At 43.3% G+C, this 20,980-nt stretch overlaps 1 protein-coding gene and 1 long non-coding RNA gene across 18 annotated transcripts in view; one reads left to right on the forward strand and one right to left on the reverse strand.

The window, feature by feature from the left end:
- KALRN (kalirin RhoGEF kinase) overlaps positions 1-20,980 on the forward strand; it is a 694,106-nt gene that overhangs the window by 25,296 nt on the left and 647,830 nt on the right. The window lies entirely within an intron of this gene.
- On the reverse strand, positions 4,505-11,035 carry LOC129471267 (uncharacterized). The gene is made up of 3 exons (XR_010118638.1): positions 10,671-11,035; positions 6,390-6,547; positions 4,505-4,953 (listed from the first exon to the last, which is right to left on the reverse strand). It is a non-coding gene; the product is annotated as an uncharacterized lncRNA (long non-coding RNA).

Raw genomic sequence — 20,980 nt, forward strand, 5'->3', positions numbered from 1 at the left:
AAATTGGATATTGCTCCCCTTATTTCCTGTTCTCCATTGATTTTTTGTGCTGTGCTTGCTTTTTATCATAGAAATTGCCTCAAATCCAGTTTTGCAAAGATATGACATCATTTAAAGGAATGGAGTGTGGTTTAAGGTTGAAACTGAGAGCTACTTTTTGCTAGTAGCTATGCAATATCTGACAAATGCCAAGCATTGATGTGTTTCCCTCAAAAATTTAAAAATTCACATAGCCCCTATGAATTTTCTACAGTGGCCCACGGTATCTTGGTGCATAGCTTGGGAACCATGGGGATAGTGGAATAAATGTTGGAAAATCTTTTCCAGGAGCAATTTTGGTGCTTTTTATCCCCTCAGCCTGGTTGCCATTCTCTAGGTTGCCAGACTTCTCCTGAGAATCTCTTAGCTTCCAAGTGGCCTTGATTCTCAAGGGACTCTTTCTCTCCATTCCCCACTGGCTTTGCTGGCCATTTTTGAGGCTGACTGGTATTTATTAGAGTCTATATCAGGGAGTCCTTTCTGAGAAAGGGTTAGGTCTTGGTCCACCAAACATAAAATGAAGGGGAGGTGAACACAGCACCAAGTAGAGCATTTGGGGTGGGGGCCAGATGCTCATGGTCAGCATCAGCTCTATAATTTGCTGGGCCCAGGTCAAAACAGAAATGTGAAGCTTCTTGTTCAAAAATAGCAAAGAAAAGTACTATTGTAGGTGTTAATATATAAAATGCTTTCTTTTCTTTCACTCTCTCTCTTGATCTGTCATGGTGTTTTCTATTTGTTATTTAATGTTGTACTGCCTTAGCACAAGCCTGTTAGGGGCCAGTGCAAACCTCACAGGTGTCTGGCTCTCTTCTTACCTTGTGATTTGGTGCACATGGCCTACTGGCTGCTGGGTTCCCGCTTCCCCCAGCTGCAGGACTGAGCCCTGGCCAAGAGCAGAGAAATTGTTCCAGGTATCTCTCTTTCCATGGACTTGCTGCTTCAACTTAGAGGAGGCAACCTCCAAGGATATTGCAAGCACAGGGAAGTGCTAGCTACCTGGATTGTGGGTGGGCAGGAGGCTTGCTGCTGAGTTGCTGAGCATGCGGTGACGGTGCTGCCAGCTCAAGGGAGGGATGGCTGACACCATGACTTTCCTGGAGACATTATGGGGTGTATGTACCTGACCTCCACCTTCCCTCTGCTGGGTGGAAGGGGTGGGGAAGCCAGGCAAGGCCTGGGGCCCCAGTGGTTGGGGGAATGGTTAGCTAAGAGCCTGTCCTGAGCAGGTAGCTGGAGGTGGACTCTCAATAAGCCTAGGTCCCAACCCCTAGCACATGCTCCTTCATTCTCTCAGGCTTCACTTACAAAAATTAAATTATTAAGAAATTTGAGACAGTGACGATAGGGCCTTAAATCCCAAACACAGGGCCTTCTGAAGACCCTGTGCAACTACACACCTATGACACTAGCTGTGGGGAGGCAGATACACGAGGGAATTCTACTTTGCGACTGATCAGACGGAGCTCACTGTTGCTGAATTAACTAAACTGTGATTCATTGCTGCACTCAGATCTCTGGTAGTATTTATAGCCAGTTTGTACTGAATGCCTACCATGTGTCAGGCTTCATACTGAGTGCTTTTTTCTGTAGTAACTCATTTAATTTTCATAATAACTCCATTTTACAGATAAGAAAACTGAGGTTAAATGACTCACTCCAAATCCCACAACATGTCAGTGACAGAGCCAAGTTTTGAAGCCAGGCAATATGGTGCCAAAGCCTACCTCCATGCCAGGACACCATTCTTTTTCTGGGTGTCATCCAGCTTTTGTTCATAACAATGGCACTAAGTGTCGCTTTATTTCCTAATTCCAAATAAAACCCTCTTGTTTGGTTCCACATGTATTTCTAGACAAAGAAATTTATTTTTAATTTGAAAGCTTCCTTCAAAATGAAATAATCTAATTTTCCAAATATGTTTTCAAGAACAGTATGTGGCTACATCATTTTAAATCCCCAATTTTCATCAGGCCATGACACTTTTCAACATGGTTGTTACAGTAACAGTTAGGGGCTGAGGTTTGGTGTGAGTACCTTTGTTTTAGGCGCCATCTCTGCTGGCTATCAGTAGGCGATTGGTGGGCTGAGGGGCAGCACTGTAGAGAGTCCACACACTCCACACGGTGCAGCTGAGGACACCAGGGGTAGACTGCATTCTATGGCACAAGTGCTTGTTGTAAAGAAGCAGACTATTTATTTAGAACAGCAGAAGAGCAGTTATTTTACTTTCTAAGACTTGATGCTTAAAGGGTGGATGCTGACCTGGAAGCAAGGGCATTACCTGGGAGCTTGTTAGAAATGCAGGATCTCAGGCCCCCTCCTTGCTGAATCACAATCTGCGTATTAAAAAAAGCCTCAGGCAATTTATTTGCACATTTTTAAAAAGTTGTTTTAAGCCTGTGAGTGTTTGTGTGCTTATTTCCTTTACTACTTCTATGAAAGGACGTCCTTTGTCACTTAGGTTAAACATTCTGCCTTGGACTTATGTGGCCTTCTGTAGGCACCTAAACTCCTTTGAGCTTCAGTTTTTCTTCTGTTAAATGAAGAAGTTGGACCAGATAAACTCCATGGTCTGTCTTAGTTCTATGGTTTTAGTAAAAATCCCTAAGCAACAGAGCTTTGTAACAGTTTATTGCTTCTATTTAAAACCACCTTTGGGCATTTACACATTTTTAGCCTTGTCTCCTTTATCCTATATCCAACTGCTAAAACCTAGTCTCCCAGAATGTGACCTACAGCTGCTTGCATCAGACCCACTCGAGGACATTGTGAAAATGCAGATTCCTGGGCCACAGCTTAGCCTTCCTGAATCAGAGTCTCTGGGGACAGGTCCTAGAAATCCACATCTTTAACCTCTGCATTAGAGTGCAAGCATTAACATTTTCTTGCTACTTTCTAAATACAAAGGTCTCTAGGGGTTTTCTTCTCTCATCACTTTCTCTTGTTTTTTAAAGTCACGTGCTTCCCATGTATACATATGTAACAAACCTGCACATTGTGCACATGTACCCTAAAACTTAAAGTATGATAATAATAAAATTAAAAAACAGAAAAATCCTGAAAAAGAAAATAAAGTCACGTGCTTCCTTGGTGCCTTAGAAAAATGGAGGCCCAATGGAAGAAAGGAGAATGCTGTGAAAGGAAGCTAGTTTGGAGAGGGGAGAAATTGAATTTGTGGTGACAGCTGGTGATTTGAATGAAATTGTCTAGAAAACATACCAGGCTGTGGTACTGAAGTATACGTGGAGAACCGGTGAGATATATGGGTTTGTCGTTGCCCTGATGTAGGATTGGGAATGTGGTCACCTCGGAGCACTGAGGGGTGTAAAGGAAAAAGAATGAAATACATTTAAGTGTAAGAACACATGTCTGAATAAGGCAACAAAGTCTTCCAGGCAGTGGGGGGAGACAGCTAGATGCACAGAGGATCTAAGGGTTCAGCTTCGATGACTGCTCAGAGTTAGAGGGTGGGAGGAAAAGAGGAGTTAGTGAGCCCTCCCAGGAGAGCTTGGAGAGGCAGAGGAGAGCTAGGACAGCCGGAGGTGAGAACAGCAGGAGAGAAGAGCATGGAGGTGATCAACAGTCAAACACTATATGCCAGTCAGTCTGTCTCCAGAAGGACTTGTGCCATTGGAATGAGGGTTCAGTGTCTTTAATCATGTTACAGCAGCCAGATTATATGTGATTTAAGAGGGCAACAGGAAGAGGAGCAGAGGAGGGGAGGGTGACGGGGCCTGTGATTGTGATGATGTAATACTCATACTTTTGCAGGACAGGGGAAACACTGGGTCATTTTGAGGGGCGTGGTCTCCTCGGTGGAGGGGTGGGTATTCACCCTTGGTGCCTGTACCGTGCTTACAAGGTAGTGCCTGTGAGGTTGCCAGCTCGGGAAGGAAGTGATGTGGGTGCGATGGGGGAAGATAGTTGGTAAAGACACAAACATTCTCAGCCAGTTGGCAAACATTGGGAGCAGCAAGCTGGAGGCAAACAGATGTCAGTATTTAGCAAGATGTTAGGACATTTTGGAAGCAAGAAAGCCCTTCTTTCAGCCCACTTCCAGGAGGGATTGGTAATTTTCTTCCTCACTTGAACTTTGTCAGCTACTTAACATAATTCAAACACACTGTAGCTATATTTGGCAGATGGTCAACTTCTCTGGGGAGCTTAGATCACGGGCACCATCAGGTCAATTCAACAAGCATGTCTCGAGGGTGTTCCATATGTAAAGCACTGACTTTGGCTAGTAGGGATCAAAAAGGCTGGGCCAGCCCTTTAGGAGATGTGGTTCTGAATGTGTGTTGCTTTCCAGTTAGTTTGGTTATCAAGTGAGCTACTGAGAAGCAATCAGGGAATTTTGTTTTAAGTAAACAAATACACACTTTAGTGCCACTAACAAGACAGAGAAGGTGATTTTAGACAACTGTTAGAATTCAGTTAATTTTGACCAACATTTGTCAAATGATTGAGGTTTGATAGGCCCCATGTTAAGGACTGAGAATACAGAAATAAGTAAGATGGCTTTGGCCTCAAAAAGTTCACAGTCTAGCAGGGGAGACAACCAAGAAGACATAATTACAGCTTATCCTACACATCCTGCAATGGGGCCACCACTGGATGCTAAGGAAGCATAAACCAGAGGGACTGAGCTCAGGAGGTGATTCTGATTAAGCCCTAAAGAACAAGTAGGAGTTTAAACTGCTGAGAGACTAAAAAAAAAAGTAAATGAGATGATGTGATTCCTCTGTGGAAGCCATTTAGAGGCAGGACATGTGGTTTTGGTTTGTAGAGGTCTGCTGGGGACTTTCAGGACTTTTAGCTCCTGAAGAGCAGGCAGGGCAGCCTTGATGACATCTTCTCTATACTCTTCTTCCACTTCTCTCTTCCTTGTTTTTCTTTGTTACTCAAAGAGGTCTGAAGCAATAAGGAAAGCAACAGTAACTAAGGCCCGTTGCCCTTGCTGACCTCCCACCGCACACACTGCCCACCCAGGGTTGAGGAGGAAATCTAAAGGTTTTTGAGAGGGTGCCCAAAGACACCATCTGGCCATTGTATGAGCAGATTGTCTGGGCACTGAGGAAGAGAATGTGGTATGTCTGTTAGGACAGCTTTTTGGTTTGGGGTTGAGAATCTCAAAGGTAGCTCTCTGCATCTGGAATGGCCCAGTCTTGCTTTTCTTTCCAAATTGATACCCCTTGAGCTACACACACACTGTTCCCAGAACAAGAGTATTCAGACAAAGACAAGGAGAAAATGTTGACCCCTCAAAATTTCCTCCCCTCTTGGTGAGACTTCTCACCCCAGGATGACCCCCCAATCCCTGTCTTTGGGAGCTTGCCCTCCATTCCCCCTTCCCTGAGTAGGTGACAATGGACATAAGCAGTGCTGTGTCCTGCGTGTGTTGTTTACTTGTGTCTCTCACATGGTCTTGGCTACAGTGGGGCAGGAGCTACATTGGGAAGGTGGGTCTTTTCCACTCAGGAAAGACTGCTTCGTACTAGATTTATACCAGAATTGAGTGGAAGGAGTTCTGGAGTAAGAGAGAAGGTTTCTTATTTTCAAAGACTAAGAAGGAAAAGCATAGCAGGAGCATACATTATCGTGATGATAGGGCTGGGTGCTGATGTGGCTTCAGCAGCAGCATATGAGCCAACACTGCAACAATTTTAGCAAGATGAGCCCGGCCCTGTGCAAGGAGGATGTGTGAATTCAGAAGGGTTACATATTTTGGGGATGAAGTGAGGGAAATTTGAATATAGGATGGGTATTAGATGATATTAAGAATTATTAATTAATTTTGTTAGCTGTGGTCATGGTATTGTAGCTGAGTGCCCTCATATTTAAGAGATTCATATTGTAGTATTTATGGGTGAAATGTCAGGATGTCTGTAATTCACTTCAAAATAATTCAGCAAAAATGATGAAGCAAATGTGGCAATAAGCTAATAATTGTTAAATCTAGGTTATGGTGACTAGTTATACTATTCTTTCTACTTTTCCATATAACTAAAACATTCCTTAGTTAAAAAAAAAAAAAAAAAGTACAGGCTCTGAAGCCAGACTGCATGGGCCCAAATCCTGGCATGTGGTTTTAACCTGTGTGCCATTTTCTCCTCTTTAAAATGAGATGAGATAATAAAGGTTCCTACTGCACAGGGTTGTGTGAAGATGGAATTGTATAACACATGGAATGCTTAGATCAGTATCTAGTCCATAAATTCTCAACAACTGTTTTATTATTATTACTAAAAAGAAACCACCTCAAGAAGTTGAGATTTCAAGCTCAGACTGGTGCTGAGAGAGAACATAACTTTTCTGGAAGCCAGTCAGAGACATCCAACTCAGCTCACCTTCCAGTTTTGGTAAGTTTGGTGGGAGCAGGAGTAGAGCTGGGCTTGATGGGGATCCAGGATCCCTGATGACACCCTTTTCCCTGGGAGGGTGGCCTGAGTGTTGTCAGGGAGAGGGGCAGCAGGTCATCTCCCAGAAGAGATACTGAGTCATCAGGCTAGGTGGAAGAGCATATTAGACAATGACGTGAACATTGTGTTGTGTTGTTCATCTATGCTCAGAAATGTGAGTTCTAGCCATTATGATTTTTTTTTCTTTCTATGTTGCACAGGAAATTTTGCAGGTAGTGATGAAGAGGGGTGTGGAGAAAAGAAAACTCAGCTTCTGTCTGGAAATTCCGCTGCACCAGAGAGAGTCCTGAATGTGTTGAGTTGCATAGTATAGAGATTTTCAGAGTGAATCAATTGTTCAAAGATGACACTAGGGTGAAAATGGGTTCGTTAGATATACCAGACAGGGCTTTAGCAGGAAACAGATGGCCCAGCCATGTTGGGTAACCTGAGGAAGGTTTAATGAAAGGACTCTTTACAAAGATGTGGGGAGGGATTTAGATTTGAAGGAGCGAGGGAAGCGAGTGGTTACCAGAATGTGTGAAAGAGCAACCTCAAAAGGAGGTGTGACCTGGGTAAGGGACATAGCAAGCTCATGGCCACCCATGACAATGTCGGGAATAGGGAACACCGCTTCACCCTCCTTGCTTCTTCTGGTCTCCTGCCACAGCTTTTCAAAGGTTGAGCTCAGCAGAATACCAGAGGGCGAGGGAGCGTTCATATGGTCCATCTAGGTCAGCCTTGGGCACTCAGCCAGCTGGAGAAGGACAGAGGGTGTGCCTGGAACAGGTGGAGAGTGATGGAAGGGCAAACAGGAGCCCCTGGTGGACTAGGAAAATATGAGGCTTTTAGGAGACACAATTTTCTTCAACCTCACTTTCAGTTAGTTTCCCAGTACTAATAAATGAGCTAGGTGATCTCCATACTCTAGCTACATAAGCTCCAGTATCTTTACACAAACTCCACTTTCTAAGGATGCAGTGTTAGCTGCAGTGCAGACTGGAGCAGACTTCAAATCCCCAAATAGGAGATCCAGAAGGCTCCAGAAGAGACATTAGAGATAATTTAGTCTATTTGCCTCATTCCTTCAGATAAGAAAACAGTTCCCAGGAGGCAAAGTGATAAGTCCACAACTTCTTCATGGCAGAGCCAGAAAGGAGATGCTCATATCCAGGGTCTCAGTAAAATGATATTTTCTGAGGCCCTAATCCTACTCTGACCTCAGATATGATATTAGCACTTATCCTCTCTTCTTACATCCCTGACCTTGACTGTTCTTTCCTACCCCACCCCACCCACCCCTGTTGCGATGGAGAATTACCCTGATGCAATGGTGGCCTTTAAGTATGCTCTACACATAGTTGGTACTCAAACCAGAGGTCATGGAACTGGAAGCTCACAGCCAAATTAGGATGCTCAGATCACATGGTTTATTAGATCAATTTAAAGCACACAGCAAAAAACAAAAAACCACCAAAACCACTCCCAACAAACAAAAAAAAACCACAAGACAAAAGATAAGGGATAGGTCTGTGCACTGAGGATAGGGTAGAAGTGGGGAGAAGGATCACATCCATGACTTCTGGGTGACATATCAGAGTCTATGTCCTGTGTATCTCTCTGCCATGTCAGCCTTTCTCGCTGATGATGTGTTTATGGAAACCAGAATTGAGAAGTGAGCAGGAGGGCACAGCAGGTAGGAGGTGCCTGTTCACAATACACACTCACTTTTTCAGAGAGGCTCTGGGGCAGCTATGCTGGCCAGGGGAGCCACTCACCAGTTACCCTAATGAACTGCTCTGGGTTCTGGGTGCATGGCTTGGGCAGAGGACTGGTGAGGCCTGACTAGGTTGTGAAGACTCCTGATGTACTGCACATGTGTCCTGAGGCCCTATGCCATAGCTCAGCTGGTTGGCCGTGGCCTTAAGGAGGTCAAACCATGGGTCTGATTGCTATGGGGCCCAGCTAGACTTACACAGAGAAACAAATGGCTTCTACTCCATAGGCAGTACCTCCTTTAAACCTGAGTGGCTAGTCTGAAAATCTCATCATTGAGGGGGCAGGATGACAAAGTTTGGATAAGTTAACCAAATCCCAGTTCTAGGATCTAGATCCCAATTCCAGAAGTTGGGGCTAGGGATATGGTCTTCTTTCTGGGAGGAAACCACCCACCTCCATCTGTTGAACTCAGTATACTTGTCTGGGCCCTTGTCGGCCTCTACTTGGTGTAACCTGCCTTTCCATGGGTAGCATCCTCTGTGACATCCTGTGAGGTTGCAGCATGTGAGCATCCAGACCGCTTTGTGAAATTAGAACTAAAACCAAAAAGTCTGGTTGGCCCAGTGACACTGATGACAGTCCCACATCCATCTACATTTCAAGTTCCTGGGAGGCTTCTTTTTTGCTGAGTGTGCTATAGAGTGAGATTTAATCTTTAGAGTTCATCTAGCAGCACCTCTGTTTCCACCTGACATACTCAATATCTGTGCTTAGGCCAGAGACACAAATAAGAGGCAGCTAGTGCAAAACCCCCTTCCCCATCTGCCTTCATCATAGATGAACATCAAGGCCTCTGCCCTGCCATGTCTGGAGATGATAGAGAAGCCTGGTAGATTTTAAATATTTATTGATTTACACCCTTTCCCCAGCAGCTGAATAATGCTTATTGACAGAAGCACTGGGGACATATCATTTTTACAAAAAGAAAAAAAATATCATGGAGCTTGGAGGAGTTGGGGAGGGGTAAAGAGGAGCCCTTACTGAGTGATGGTCTCAGGAAGGAACAATGTGACATTTTCCACTGGATGCATGAGGTAGCAATGTGATTTGTGATGTGAAAAGGGCCTCCAGGCCCTGGCAGTGCCTGCATTGAGACTGAAGACTGAGGATGTAAAGTGGGTGTCTGACCTCCTGCTTTGGTCTGTCTGGATGTTGAAGCATGAAAAACAGCAAGGACAATAATCATTAGTAACCATACCTAGTATTTATTGAATACCCTCCACACATTTGGTATAAAATCAAGCATTTTCACAAATATCTCATTAATCTTTAAAATGACCTTTTTGGGCCCTATTTTTAAGATAAACAGACTCAGAGGGGCTAGGAACTTGCCTAAAGTCACACAGCTATTAAGTGGCAGAGCTAAGACTTGAACCAATTTGTCTATTTGTCTATTTCTATAGTCCACATTCTTTCTATTGGATCACCCTGGGGGGAAAAGAATTCATGGAAACCTAGCAGGAGGAGGAGGAGGAGGAGGAGGAAATACTGAGGAAACATGAGTAAGATGTCTGAGAGACTGGGGATCTCCCAGAGCTGAGTCGACACATGTCCCTCTATGTCGTGCACAGCCCAGGGTCAGTGCTAGAGAGAATCACATGAAATCTGCTGCTCCCTTTCACTTTAGCAGGGAACAGGGCATGCTTGAGAAAGGCAGGCAGGTTGGATTTTTAGGTGTATAGGACAAAAGTAGAAAATCAAACAATGTAAACTGTAGTAAAGTAAGAGAGTCCTTCATTGTGCAATGGGGAACGATTGAGTATTTTTGAGTGAGGGAATTATATGGTAGGACTGCTTTTCTTTAGCAAAATTAATTTTTTAGCAGTGTTTAGAGTGGATTTCAGAGTGGACTAGGGTAAGTGCTATAAAGGAGTAGATACCACATGCAGCTGAAGCTCAGAGGAAAGGGAGGTCAGCTTTGCCTGGGGGAGTTAGGGAATGGTTTGTAGAACATTTGACCTAGGCCTGGAAGGATGAATTTGGTGAGTCAGTGAGTGGGGCAACCAAGATATTTCTGGAGAAGAGACTACTGGAGAGCCTCTCTCATCAGGCTGCTGTGCAAATGGGCTTGACTAGCAGGCATGTATTTAGATACCATCTTGCTTTGAAAGGGATTTACAACAGCTTAAAAAATGTACCACAACAAGATAAAATGAAGAAAAATAAGGAGGTGATGAAATAGAAGCAGAGGAAAAATTAAGGTAGGAAAAATGAGATGAAGATAGGATTACAGTTAGTACAGTTAGCTGGATTTGATCCCTATATTCTGGGGACTTGCTCTCTAACACTTATGGACAGAGACAACTGTTAAAGACAGCGTGTGTGGAGTAAAGGCAGAGACTGTGAAGTGGTAATGGCTGAAAAACTTGCAGTCTTGAAAGTCTCTGCTCTGAGTACCAAGCTCAGTGATCCGTGATGAGAGGTCCAGGAAGCATCCACATACATACTTACCAGGTCCTTGCAGAACCTGCTGGCATTCTTTCTTTACTGAGAACATACCATACTGAATCTAGATCCCAAGACTTTGTTCCTGCTGGAACCTTTACTTGAATGTTCTTTGCATCCTAGCCATGGTCTTTATCAGGCTGTAGCATGTCCCACTACCTGTGGGGAAGAGATCTTCTATGACATCACCCTGTTTCCATCTCTGATCTCTCTAAACACATTCCATGACTTGTCATCACAAACCCCCTTTCATTATTGCTGTTTCACATGGTAGGTGTTTGCTACCCAGCTAGACAGACGTTAAGCTCCTGTAGGAAAGCTGGGAACTTGTTTCCTAAGTCTCAGTGCCTATCCCAGTGTTGTTTATAAAATAGCGGCTATGTAAATGTAAGCTTGGCCTTCCCTTCCTCTGGCATTTGCCTTGTGTGTCAATTTCAGTGGATCCTCAGCCCAGTCAGGAGGTCTTGGTTTTAGGATGCCTCTGTCATTGTTGTGGGCCTGTCCCTTCTCCTTTCTAGGTCTCAGTTTTGCCACCTATAAAAAGAGAGGATTTCACTGAATGACTGTTAAAGTCCCTTTCACATGTATAATATTTGTGTGATTGAAATTGCCTTAATTAGGGATAGTTTCTGCCTTGTCTTGCTCCCTTCCTCTATCTTTTTTTTTGTGTGTGGGCTGATGTCTGTCATTGAAAGGTTTCTATTCATGTTTACACCTCATGTTTAAAACTTAGCATTTCTATGTGGAAGGTGATCAGGAAGAGGAGAGAGGCAGCCATGTGCCTGATTAGATGACATGGAGGGCATGGTGTACATGCCTGACTAGGTGTGCTGGGATGCTTGGTGATTTGAACCCAGTCAGGTGTTACCTGGTGGGTGACTTCTGTAATGGTGTCATCCCATCCCTTGCAGGTATAAGTTTGCTGGAAATTCATTGACTAAGCACTTTCCAAATGCAATCTCTATTTCTCCCAACAACTCTGAAAGGAAGTAGTTACTCCCGTTTATAGCTGTGAAAACATACCCAGAGAGCTTAAGTGATTTGCCAGAAATGTTCAAAACAAAGATCTCAGCTAAGCCTGTCTGGCTCCAAAGCTTGGGTTCTTTTCATCAACTCAACCCAAAAGAGGAGAGCCGAAGATATCTTAGTCTATCTGTGCTTCTGTAACAAAATACCTGGTACTTGATAATTTATAAAGAACAGAAATGTATTGCTCATAGTTCTGGAGGCTGGGAAGTCCAAGATCAAGGAGCTGGCAGGTTTGTTGTAAGGATTCAGTCTCTGCTTCCAAGATGGCACCTTGAATACTGTGTCCTCTTTTATAAGGGCCTAATCTCAGTCATGATGAGGGGAGAAGCCCTCATAATTTAGTCACTTCTTGAAGACCCCACCTCTAAATACCATCACATTGGCCATTAAGTTTCAACGTCTGAATTTTGGAGAGGATACATCTGAACCATAGCTCTCTTTGTCGACATTGCCTTGCCCCTCAATTAAACCCAGAGAAAGAGAGCAGAAGATGTCCATGTCACAACTATGTAGGAAGGTGAGAATTTCCCAAATGGCAAAGTGTCTCCTCTGTTAGAATTTCCCTTAGGCACATCAGTTCTTGAGTCAGAGAGATTCCTAAAAGACCTTTTGAAGATTTCTTCTAGCCTAAGGAGTCTGGGACTTGAGGAATAAGTTGTATTTCTATGCCAGTTTTCAAGTTTTTTCTTCTAAGGACTAAAGCTGGATGTTCTTCCATGGGCTGTTGACACCAGGGAAGAAAAAGAGGATATTGGGCCAGATAAATGTAGTGGGAGAGGAGCTATTCCTTTTTAAGTAGTGGATATCAATTTTCTAAATACAATCGTGAACATATTGCACTTCCTTCTGCAAGTCCTTGTAAAGGCAGCAGCTCAGTGCATTCTTATTCCTGGACTTGTTCTGTTCCGATCTGCTCCCTGTATCTGCTCTCTGTGTCTCTGTTCCTCTGTCTATCTCTCTCCCTCTTTCCAACCAACACTTGAAAGTGGTCTCTTCCTGTTAATAAAGCAGATATCTGCAGTTTCACCTGATAAGTCAATCGATGCCATTGATGAGGTGGTTACTGCAAATGAATTCCTGTTTTACTTGTGAAATAACCTTGAAATAAAAGAGAAGATGGGGATCCTGGCCCAGGGGAATTTAGCCCATAGAGGTTTCCTGGACGTAACAGTGAAGCCCATCCTCCCACACCCCCAGGAACCTGGAAATAATAGAAATGAAGCTGCCTCTGAGAGTTCAATTAGGTCCATCCATGTATCCCTCATGGATGTGATCTACCATCTGTAGCTATGGACCAGGAGGTGTTTTGCAAATATGTGAAGCAAAAGACTCCATCAGTGTGACCTGGAAATAATCTCAGGTATATTGGCTGAAATGCAATTGTAATTTAGTAATATAAAACCTAATTAATTGCTCTGAGTGCAATTTGGAGAAAGATTGTATAGAAGGTGCTGGCCAGCCAGGGCACTTCTGAAAGGCAAGTTGAAGCAGAAGCTGGTGGTGCCCATTCAGACTCTGGCTGCCCACCAGGGCCCTTTGGTTCTCCAACAGGACCAGCGCTATTCTTGCTAGTCCATCCCATCATGGCCTGCTGATGTTGAACCATGGCTTGTTCTGCAGACTTCCCAAGCCTTGATTACATGTTCATCATGCAATGTTCCGATGATGGGTTGGCATCCCCAGTGCATCAGCCTACGGTGATTATACTGAACTGAGCACTCCAGGGTCCTGTGGCAGTTGTGTTTCGTTGTTACTTTTGGCACTCAAGATATAGAGTTTCTGGCTTATACATCAGCCTTGTGAGCTTGGTTAATACGAATCTTCACCCAATGATAGATCTGCTCTCAAAGTACTGATCCAGTCTAGTTTCAGCGTACACACCCTTTACCTTGTGGGTTAATCAAGAACAATGTCATCTGTGGAGCCTCTTGGAAGCAGTAAATGGCCCACTCCTTTTAAAATTGCAGGCATGCTGCCTTTTCCATGCAAACTTTACCCAAGAACAGGCAGCAATGACATTGACACATAGGAAGGACTTCACAATTTGTTAAGCAATATATAGACAAGCCTAAGAAAATACTGTGCAAAAAGATACTATAGGGACAACTGAGAGCCACAGAGCTGCAGAACAGAGAACAGGGAACTAGCATCAGTCACCCCCATTTTTTTAAGTAGCCTTTTAAAAGCTGCATTTAGACAGGAGAAAATATAAAAAAGGAATAAATCTTCTGTTTAGGAATATGTTAGTACTAGCTAATATCAGTGGATTTCTTATTATGCACTAGCTACTATATCAAGCTCTTTAAAATAAACATTACCACAATTGATCCCCAGAATTGCCCTTTTAAGTAGATAAACACTATTTTACCTGTTTGGCAAATGGGGATATTGATCTCTGAGTTCACTCAACTCATAATTAGGAGTGCCAGGATTTGAACCTATGGACATAGTTACTATAATTTATTGGAATAGGCTTTTGCAGGTGACACAACATAGAAGTATTTTGTCTCTGATTTCTCCATCAAGGCATTGATCTCAAGCCCAGAATGGTGTAGTAAGTTTCAAGGTCTCATCATGCTATAGGATGACTGAGGGGAGAAGTTCTGTTGCCTGCAGTTTTGAAGGAATGAATGGACTTGGATAGCAGAGATAGAGCAAAGAAAGTGTTGCAATGCCTCTTACCAGGTTGGAGGTAGTAGGAGAAGCAGAATAGATGGATGGGATAGGTTACAAGGGAACAGTGGGGCTAGGCAGGGGGTGCTGAGCTTACTCAGGTTTGCATTTCGACAGTCAGCTCCCTGCTATATGCCCAAGACAGAGATGCAGTAACAAAAATAGAAGGAATGGGTAAATCCAATCATACTCTATTGTTTGTTTTAGAATTCTCAGTTCATAGCTTCAGAATGACTTTTCTATGAATGTGTGCCCTGAATTTCTAAATCTGTAGTTCCATGCATTGAATGGGCACTGTCACGAAGAAGGAAGGGCAGGGCCATGGCAGGCCTGACTGGTCAGGGTTTAACCAAATGCAGTGGACAATCTCTTTGATAGTCTAGTCAGAAGCATTTTCTGTGTGTTAAATCTGCATTTGTTGCTGTTTTCCAGGCATATGTAAGTTTTGGAGCCCACAATCACAAGGTCCAGAGAATGGAGCCCAGAATTTATCTTATCTGGAGAGGAGACTAAGGAACTGTTATGAAGTAGATAGATCCCTCACACTGAAACTCAGTCACCTCTTCTACATCAACTCTTAGAACCTGGAAAGACTGTCCTATCATTTCTCTTGATCAGCGTTTCTTTCTCCTGCCTGGAAAAGTGTAGATCCATAGCATACCTCACGTTAGCTCCCTCCTACAGATTATAAGAATGTTATATAAGTTCTAGTGTCATGATGGCTTATGAATCCCACTTTTAAAATTTCTTTAATTTGGAGACATGTCAGTGTATTTTTTCATTTTGTTTCTGGCCTCCAAGTAGTTTACTGAAAAACCGTTTTTCCTGTTGCATTGTTATTCAACTTTAAAAAGCTTTTTACTGTAGTATCTTGGAAATTTTATGTAAATTAAATTTATGTAAATGGACAGATTTTCATTAGTTCACATTCATATTTACTCTCTGAAAAACTATTACAAACAGGCTTTGCTTTCATAAGAGCCATACTGTCTTTTTCTTTGATAGATCGTGCTTGCTTGCATGCTCAGTAGTCCTATTCTTAAGCTATGTCCTGCCTACTTTCCTGGTATGAAAATTAGAATTCTCCCTGGATCCTTTCATATGAATGGAGGCTACTTGGGCACTCTGCCAGTTCTAGAGCATGAGTGACTTTGTAATCAGAGGTTACACATTTTGGGCAGCCTCGCCACAATTTCACCCTTGAATTCCTTTAGGACTCCCAGGTGGGTGCCATATGGTTCTGGTGATTTCTTTACACTTCATTTGTCAGTCAGGTTCTCATGCCCTCACTGCAGTTTCAACCCTGACCTCGCTCCTGTCCATCAAGGAGGGCAAGTTGGGAAGGATTTTCATTCTTGAGGACACCACTTGTACTAAGAGTATCATCAACTGGTTCCACTGATTTGGCCCCACTGGAACAAAATAACCTTTGGGATTGACCTTGGCATTGGCATCTCTCAGGTTTATTTTTGGCCTGATTATTTTCCTGGTTGTTGTTCCATTTTTATGAGCCATTTCTTTCTCCAGGTTCTCTGTGAAATCTCTATCTGGTCATGCAGGGATGTTTGCTTTCTTGAGGGTCTGCTATTTTAGGCGCTGGCCTCGCCTGGTCTGTCCTGGAATTCTAATGCTGTGTTTAAAAACAATAGACTGTGACTTTATAAACTTTTCCTTTTGACCTCCCCTTAATAATCTCACTCTCTTTCTCTGAAATTTGGCATTCGGGTTTGGGGTGCAGCTTGAGGCAGGAGCAGGACAAGCTGTAGAGAGGGAGTATTGTGCATTCTTACCAAGAGGCCCTTTGGCAATGCAGATGCAGAGCATGCTGTCTGAGACAGGGCAAACTCTGTTTCTGAGGCTTGTGCTCTCAGTCAGGATCTGCACCAAGGATGGCCCAAGGTTGCCAGCCTTGTGAGTGTACCCCTGTCTCTGCAGTGTGGCCTATGTGCAGGCTTCCTTCCACACCCCATCTCGCATACTGGCCTGACATGCTTCCTGTGATGAGGCCAGAATCTCTGCAGGACAGACTAAGAGAATGGGCTGAAGTGGCACCAGGAGAAACTAATTTTGTTGGAAAGTTTCTAAGGAGCCCAATTGGGAAGCTCAAGGAGAAGGTGAAACCTCTTTGGAGATATTTAGAATATCTATCTGTGTGAGCAGGAGATGCAGACCCAAGGGAAGCAAGGGAAGCTGGGGTGGGGGGATAGGAAGGGAGTTCCTGAAGCTTCTAGGCTGAAGCTTCTGCTGATCAGGATCATTTCTCCACTCCAGCAGCAAGTGCCTGACCAGAGTTGTTAAGCTAATTGTTAAATTAGAGTGGCTGGGGAAGCAAATTGCTTCATGATGGGGCTTCTCTGACTGTGTCCAAGACTGATGTCATCTGGCCTTGTGCCTTGTTGAGGGTGTGGTGTGGGGCGGTGGGCAGGCCTGACACACGTGTTAATGAACCTTCATCTGCTGTAGCAAGCCCTTGCTCCTCGGAGGAGCCCGCATCTTCCACTGAGGGAAAATCACTCCCAACTCCTCTGTGCTTCTGTTTAATGTCTCCAATTCCTGAATCTTGCAATGATGATATTTTAGATCGTTTTCTCTAGAGGTTGTGAATTCAGTTCCCTACAGGGGCCAGACCATTAGCATAAAAGATCATAATGACCCATGTATAGATGATGAGTGGCAGCAATCAGGAACAGTAGGCGTGGTGGGGACTGTGGCAAACTGGAGGGTGGTGTCCCAGCGGCCACTCAGCCCCAGCTGATTGATGCCATGTAGGAATGTGGGCTCCATGTTGCCAGACCTTCCTGCTTCAAGAACAGCAGCAAATATGCACTTTCTTTGTGAAATGGCCCAGTTTTCAAATGTTGAAACTAATTAAAAGACATTGTGTTGGTCAGAGTCCATTTACAAGATGAGTTTGTCCTGTGTGCCCCTAGTTTGCAGCTTCTGATTCTGGTTCAAACTGCTCGGTTTACAGATTAGGAAACAGATCCAGAGAAGTTAAGCTTCTGGTCCAAGGTTACAGGGAGTCAGTGAAAGAGTCAGAATAAACCTGTGGCCTCTAACTCCTGTCTGCTGCTATTCCACTTCTTGGTGCTGGTTTGGGACCAGACATTGTCTGTGCTGGGTCAGGCTGGCCAGAGAAGAGTAGACCTGGGTGGACATGGTTGTGTGATGTCTCATGTCACGTTATTATCCCTCTGCTTTTGTGAGTTGCTGAGCTCAGATGCCCCAAATGGGTGGGAAGGCTCAGGGAATTCAGGAAGCTTTTGCAGGTAGCAGCAATGCTTAGGGAGAGGAAGAGAGTGGGGAGGATTTAGGCTGCCCCCTGGTTTGGGGCTCCTGAGGACTTAAGGCTGCTGTACTCCCACCCATTCATTCCTACTCTTTCCCATGGCATGCACATATGCAGGGCCACTTCTAAATCCGCATCCTTCCAGTCATTCAGGTGCATAGCTTGGGATCATCCTTGATTGTCCCCACTCTTCCTCTGGAATTCCTCAGCTCTGAATCCCCTTGTCAGTCCTACCACCACTCTCCAGTTCAGAAGTTTAATGATATAACACTGGGACTATTGCAATAGGCTTCAAACCTGACTCCCAATCTGTTCTCCCCATTACTGTCTGATACGTCTTCCCAAGCACAGTCTTTGAACCTTGGCATGCTCCTGCTCAAAGTAGCTCCTATTGGGTAAAGTAGCAACTCCTTAACTTGGCATCCCAGGCTCCAAAGCACCACAGCGTTGCTGCCATGGTCATAAGGCTGGCCTGGGTATGCATCCCAGCTCTGCCACTTATCAACTGTGACATCATGGGCAATTTTCTTGACTTCTGTGAACCCGTTTGCTTCTTTGTGATAGGGGTTTTTACATAGAATTGTTTCAAAGAATAAATGAGATAATGAATGTAAAGCAGTTAGCCTGGCATATACTGACTACTCAAAGGTATTATTCAAGAATCTCTAGGCTCTGGCCCCAGTATTACCTGTCCCATAGGCTTAGCTCCAGTGACTTGAACTACTTGGTGATCTCTGTGCCTTTGCTCCTGTTTTTCCATCCTCTAATATTCATCTTTTTGTGGTGCCCCTTTATATATTTTGTGCCATAGGTATTTGTGTACTTGTCTTGACTTCCTTACTCAACTGTATGTTGTTTGAGGGCAGGACCTGGGTTTGACTCATTCTGTACTATACCTAGCATAAGAGACACAAAGTGTTTGTGGAATGGATATTTACCTCAGTGAAACAGCTGCCTAGACTTGGGTTCCATATGAATTAGTTAATTGATAATGTGTTTATTTATAATAGCCTCATGGATATTTATTGGGTCCTACTGTGTTTAGGGGCTCAGTGGCAAAAGCATCAGGTACAGTCTAGGCCCTGTCGTGTAATGGGGAAACAGGCTGGTAGAGTGGCCATAATGCATGTGGTAAGGATGGTGACAGGGCAGGTACAGGGCTGTGGTTGGGGAGGTACAGGGCTGTGATGGGAGACACTGAGGAGGATATGGGAGCACACAGCAGGTACAACAAACATAGTCCTAACATCTCGAGGGCTTGCTGGAAGAAGAGGTCTTTCACCTGAGACTAGAAAGATGAGTAGAACCTTGACTCAGGTATATAGTAAAATTGCTTTAAGTCTCAGTTTCAAAAATCTTGTGTTATTTGCATTTACTCACAAGCACTTACAAAAATACTTCCTTAGTACTAGGTTTTCTGAAGTGATCTCTCACTCTCAACCAAGGCAGTTGTTAACATTTGAAGGTTTCTAGGGACTGGGACAAGGGTTGTTGATTGTATTCAAATTTTACCAAGCCAACAGCTGTGGCTGGAGACAGAAAGTTTTCTCTTTTAAGAGCTGGGTGGAAGATTATTCTCTTCTATCTGGGAAAAGATAATCATATACTTTCATGCTGTCAGGGTGGGGCCTATGCTGTTTTTGTTTGTTGCTTGCTTGTTTTGTGGCTTAAGCTGTGTGGATACAGAGCAGGAAGGCTAGAAGCAGGAAGAGGCTGGGGTGTTTTTCTGACCCTACAGATAGTTCTTCTTGGGTCGGGAAGACTGTAGCAGCAAACATGATCTGCAGCTGCAGAGGAAGCAGAGGGGATTTTTGCATCAAGGACAGACGTGGGGATGAGGAACTGTATACAAGTCAGGAAACTTGATACCAGAGAGAGGAGGCCACAGAAGATAAGAGGTCTCCGTAGACCATGTACAAAAGAAATGTACAAGAGGAAAAAAAATGGATTAAGAATCATTGTGATGGAATAATCAGAAAGATTATGAATGATACTTACATGTTTCTTTAAAAGGGATTACCTTTTTGGCTTAATGCTTGCACTCTGTTCTCTTATTTTATTATTTTATTTTTAAAGGTATTAAACTGTGCTTCTTTTTAACCACACTTAACATTTAGGACCCAGAGCCCAAGACATCTACTGCCACCTGGTGGTAGATATACCACCTGTGGGATTTGGAATTGATGAGACTATACATTGAAAATGGATTCTGCAGTCAAAATACGGAATCATAGAACATTAGAGTGGTTGGAGATATTCAAGATTGCATAGTTTTTCTTATAATAAAACCCAACATCTTTTTATATACAGTATTTTAGTTGAATGCCTCCAATGACAGAGAGCTCATGATCTGGCCTGACAGGCTATTTTGTCATTCATTCTTGTTAGTTAGAATGTTTTTTCTTTTTATTTATTTTTAAATAGAAAAGTCACTTGTATTTATTTGTCTTCATGTTTACCTCTGGAGAAACTCACAAGTTTAGTGATTCATCTATATAATAAGCTTTCAAATATTTGCAGGAACGTGTTTGTCTTCAGGTTAAACAGTCGTAGCTCCATATTTATTATTCTGGTGTTATGCTTCTCAGAATCCCCATAGCATTTCTTTCCTCTAGTTGCATTCTATGTTGCCCGTGTTCCTGCTGCCAGAATTGGATCCAACCCAGTGTTCCAGACATGATCAGCTTAGTGAACTCTAGTACCTGTAAGGCTGTCTGAACACCAAACTTCTAACACCTTCTGTATAGTATGAGTTAGCTTTCTGTAGCCTTTCCACAATGCTGACTCCTCTTAGGTTTGTGGTAACTGAAAGCCCAAGAATTTGTATCCTTTCCCACACTGTAAAACTTTTTTTAAAAAAGCTATAAGCAAGGCTGCACTTTAAAAAGAAAGCTTAATTACACAAGTTTAACACAAATACATTCTAAATTTCAGAGGTTACTCATAAAGCCAGAGCCTTTTTGACCTCCATACCAACTAAGTTTCTCTTTGGAGGTAGATCCTGGTATTAGTTATTAGGGGTCCTTCCAGACCTTTCTGTGCATTTACATAGATAGATAGATATCAGCAGAAATGTGTAAATTGTGTATGTGTGTTTGGGGTTAACATATCATTTTGCAAGTTTTCTGCATGCAACATGTCCTGGAAATCTTCTGCATAGTATATTTTGCAGTGTGGATATTCTGTAGTTTTCTTAGTAATTCTTTGATTATTTCTGGTGTTTAAAATCATCATAAACAGCGTCTCCTTGTACACATGTACAAGTACTTCTCTAGGGTAGATAAAAAAGACTGGGTGAGTGATAAATATATGTTTATTTTAAAAT

Source organism: Symphalangus syndactylus, chromosome 21 (assembly GCF_028878055.3).
Source record: "Symphalangus syndactylus isolate Jambi chromosome 21, NHGRI_mSymSyn1-v2.1_pri, whole genome shotgun sequence".
NCBI classification, from domain to species: Eukaryota; Metazoa; Chordata; class Mammalia; order Primates; family Hylobatidae; genus Symphalangus; species Symphalangus syndactylus.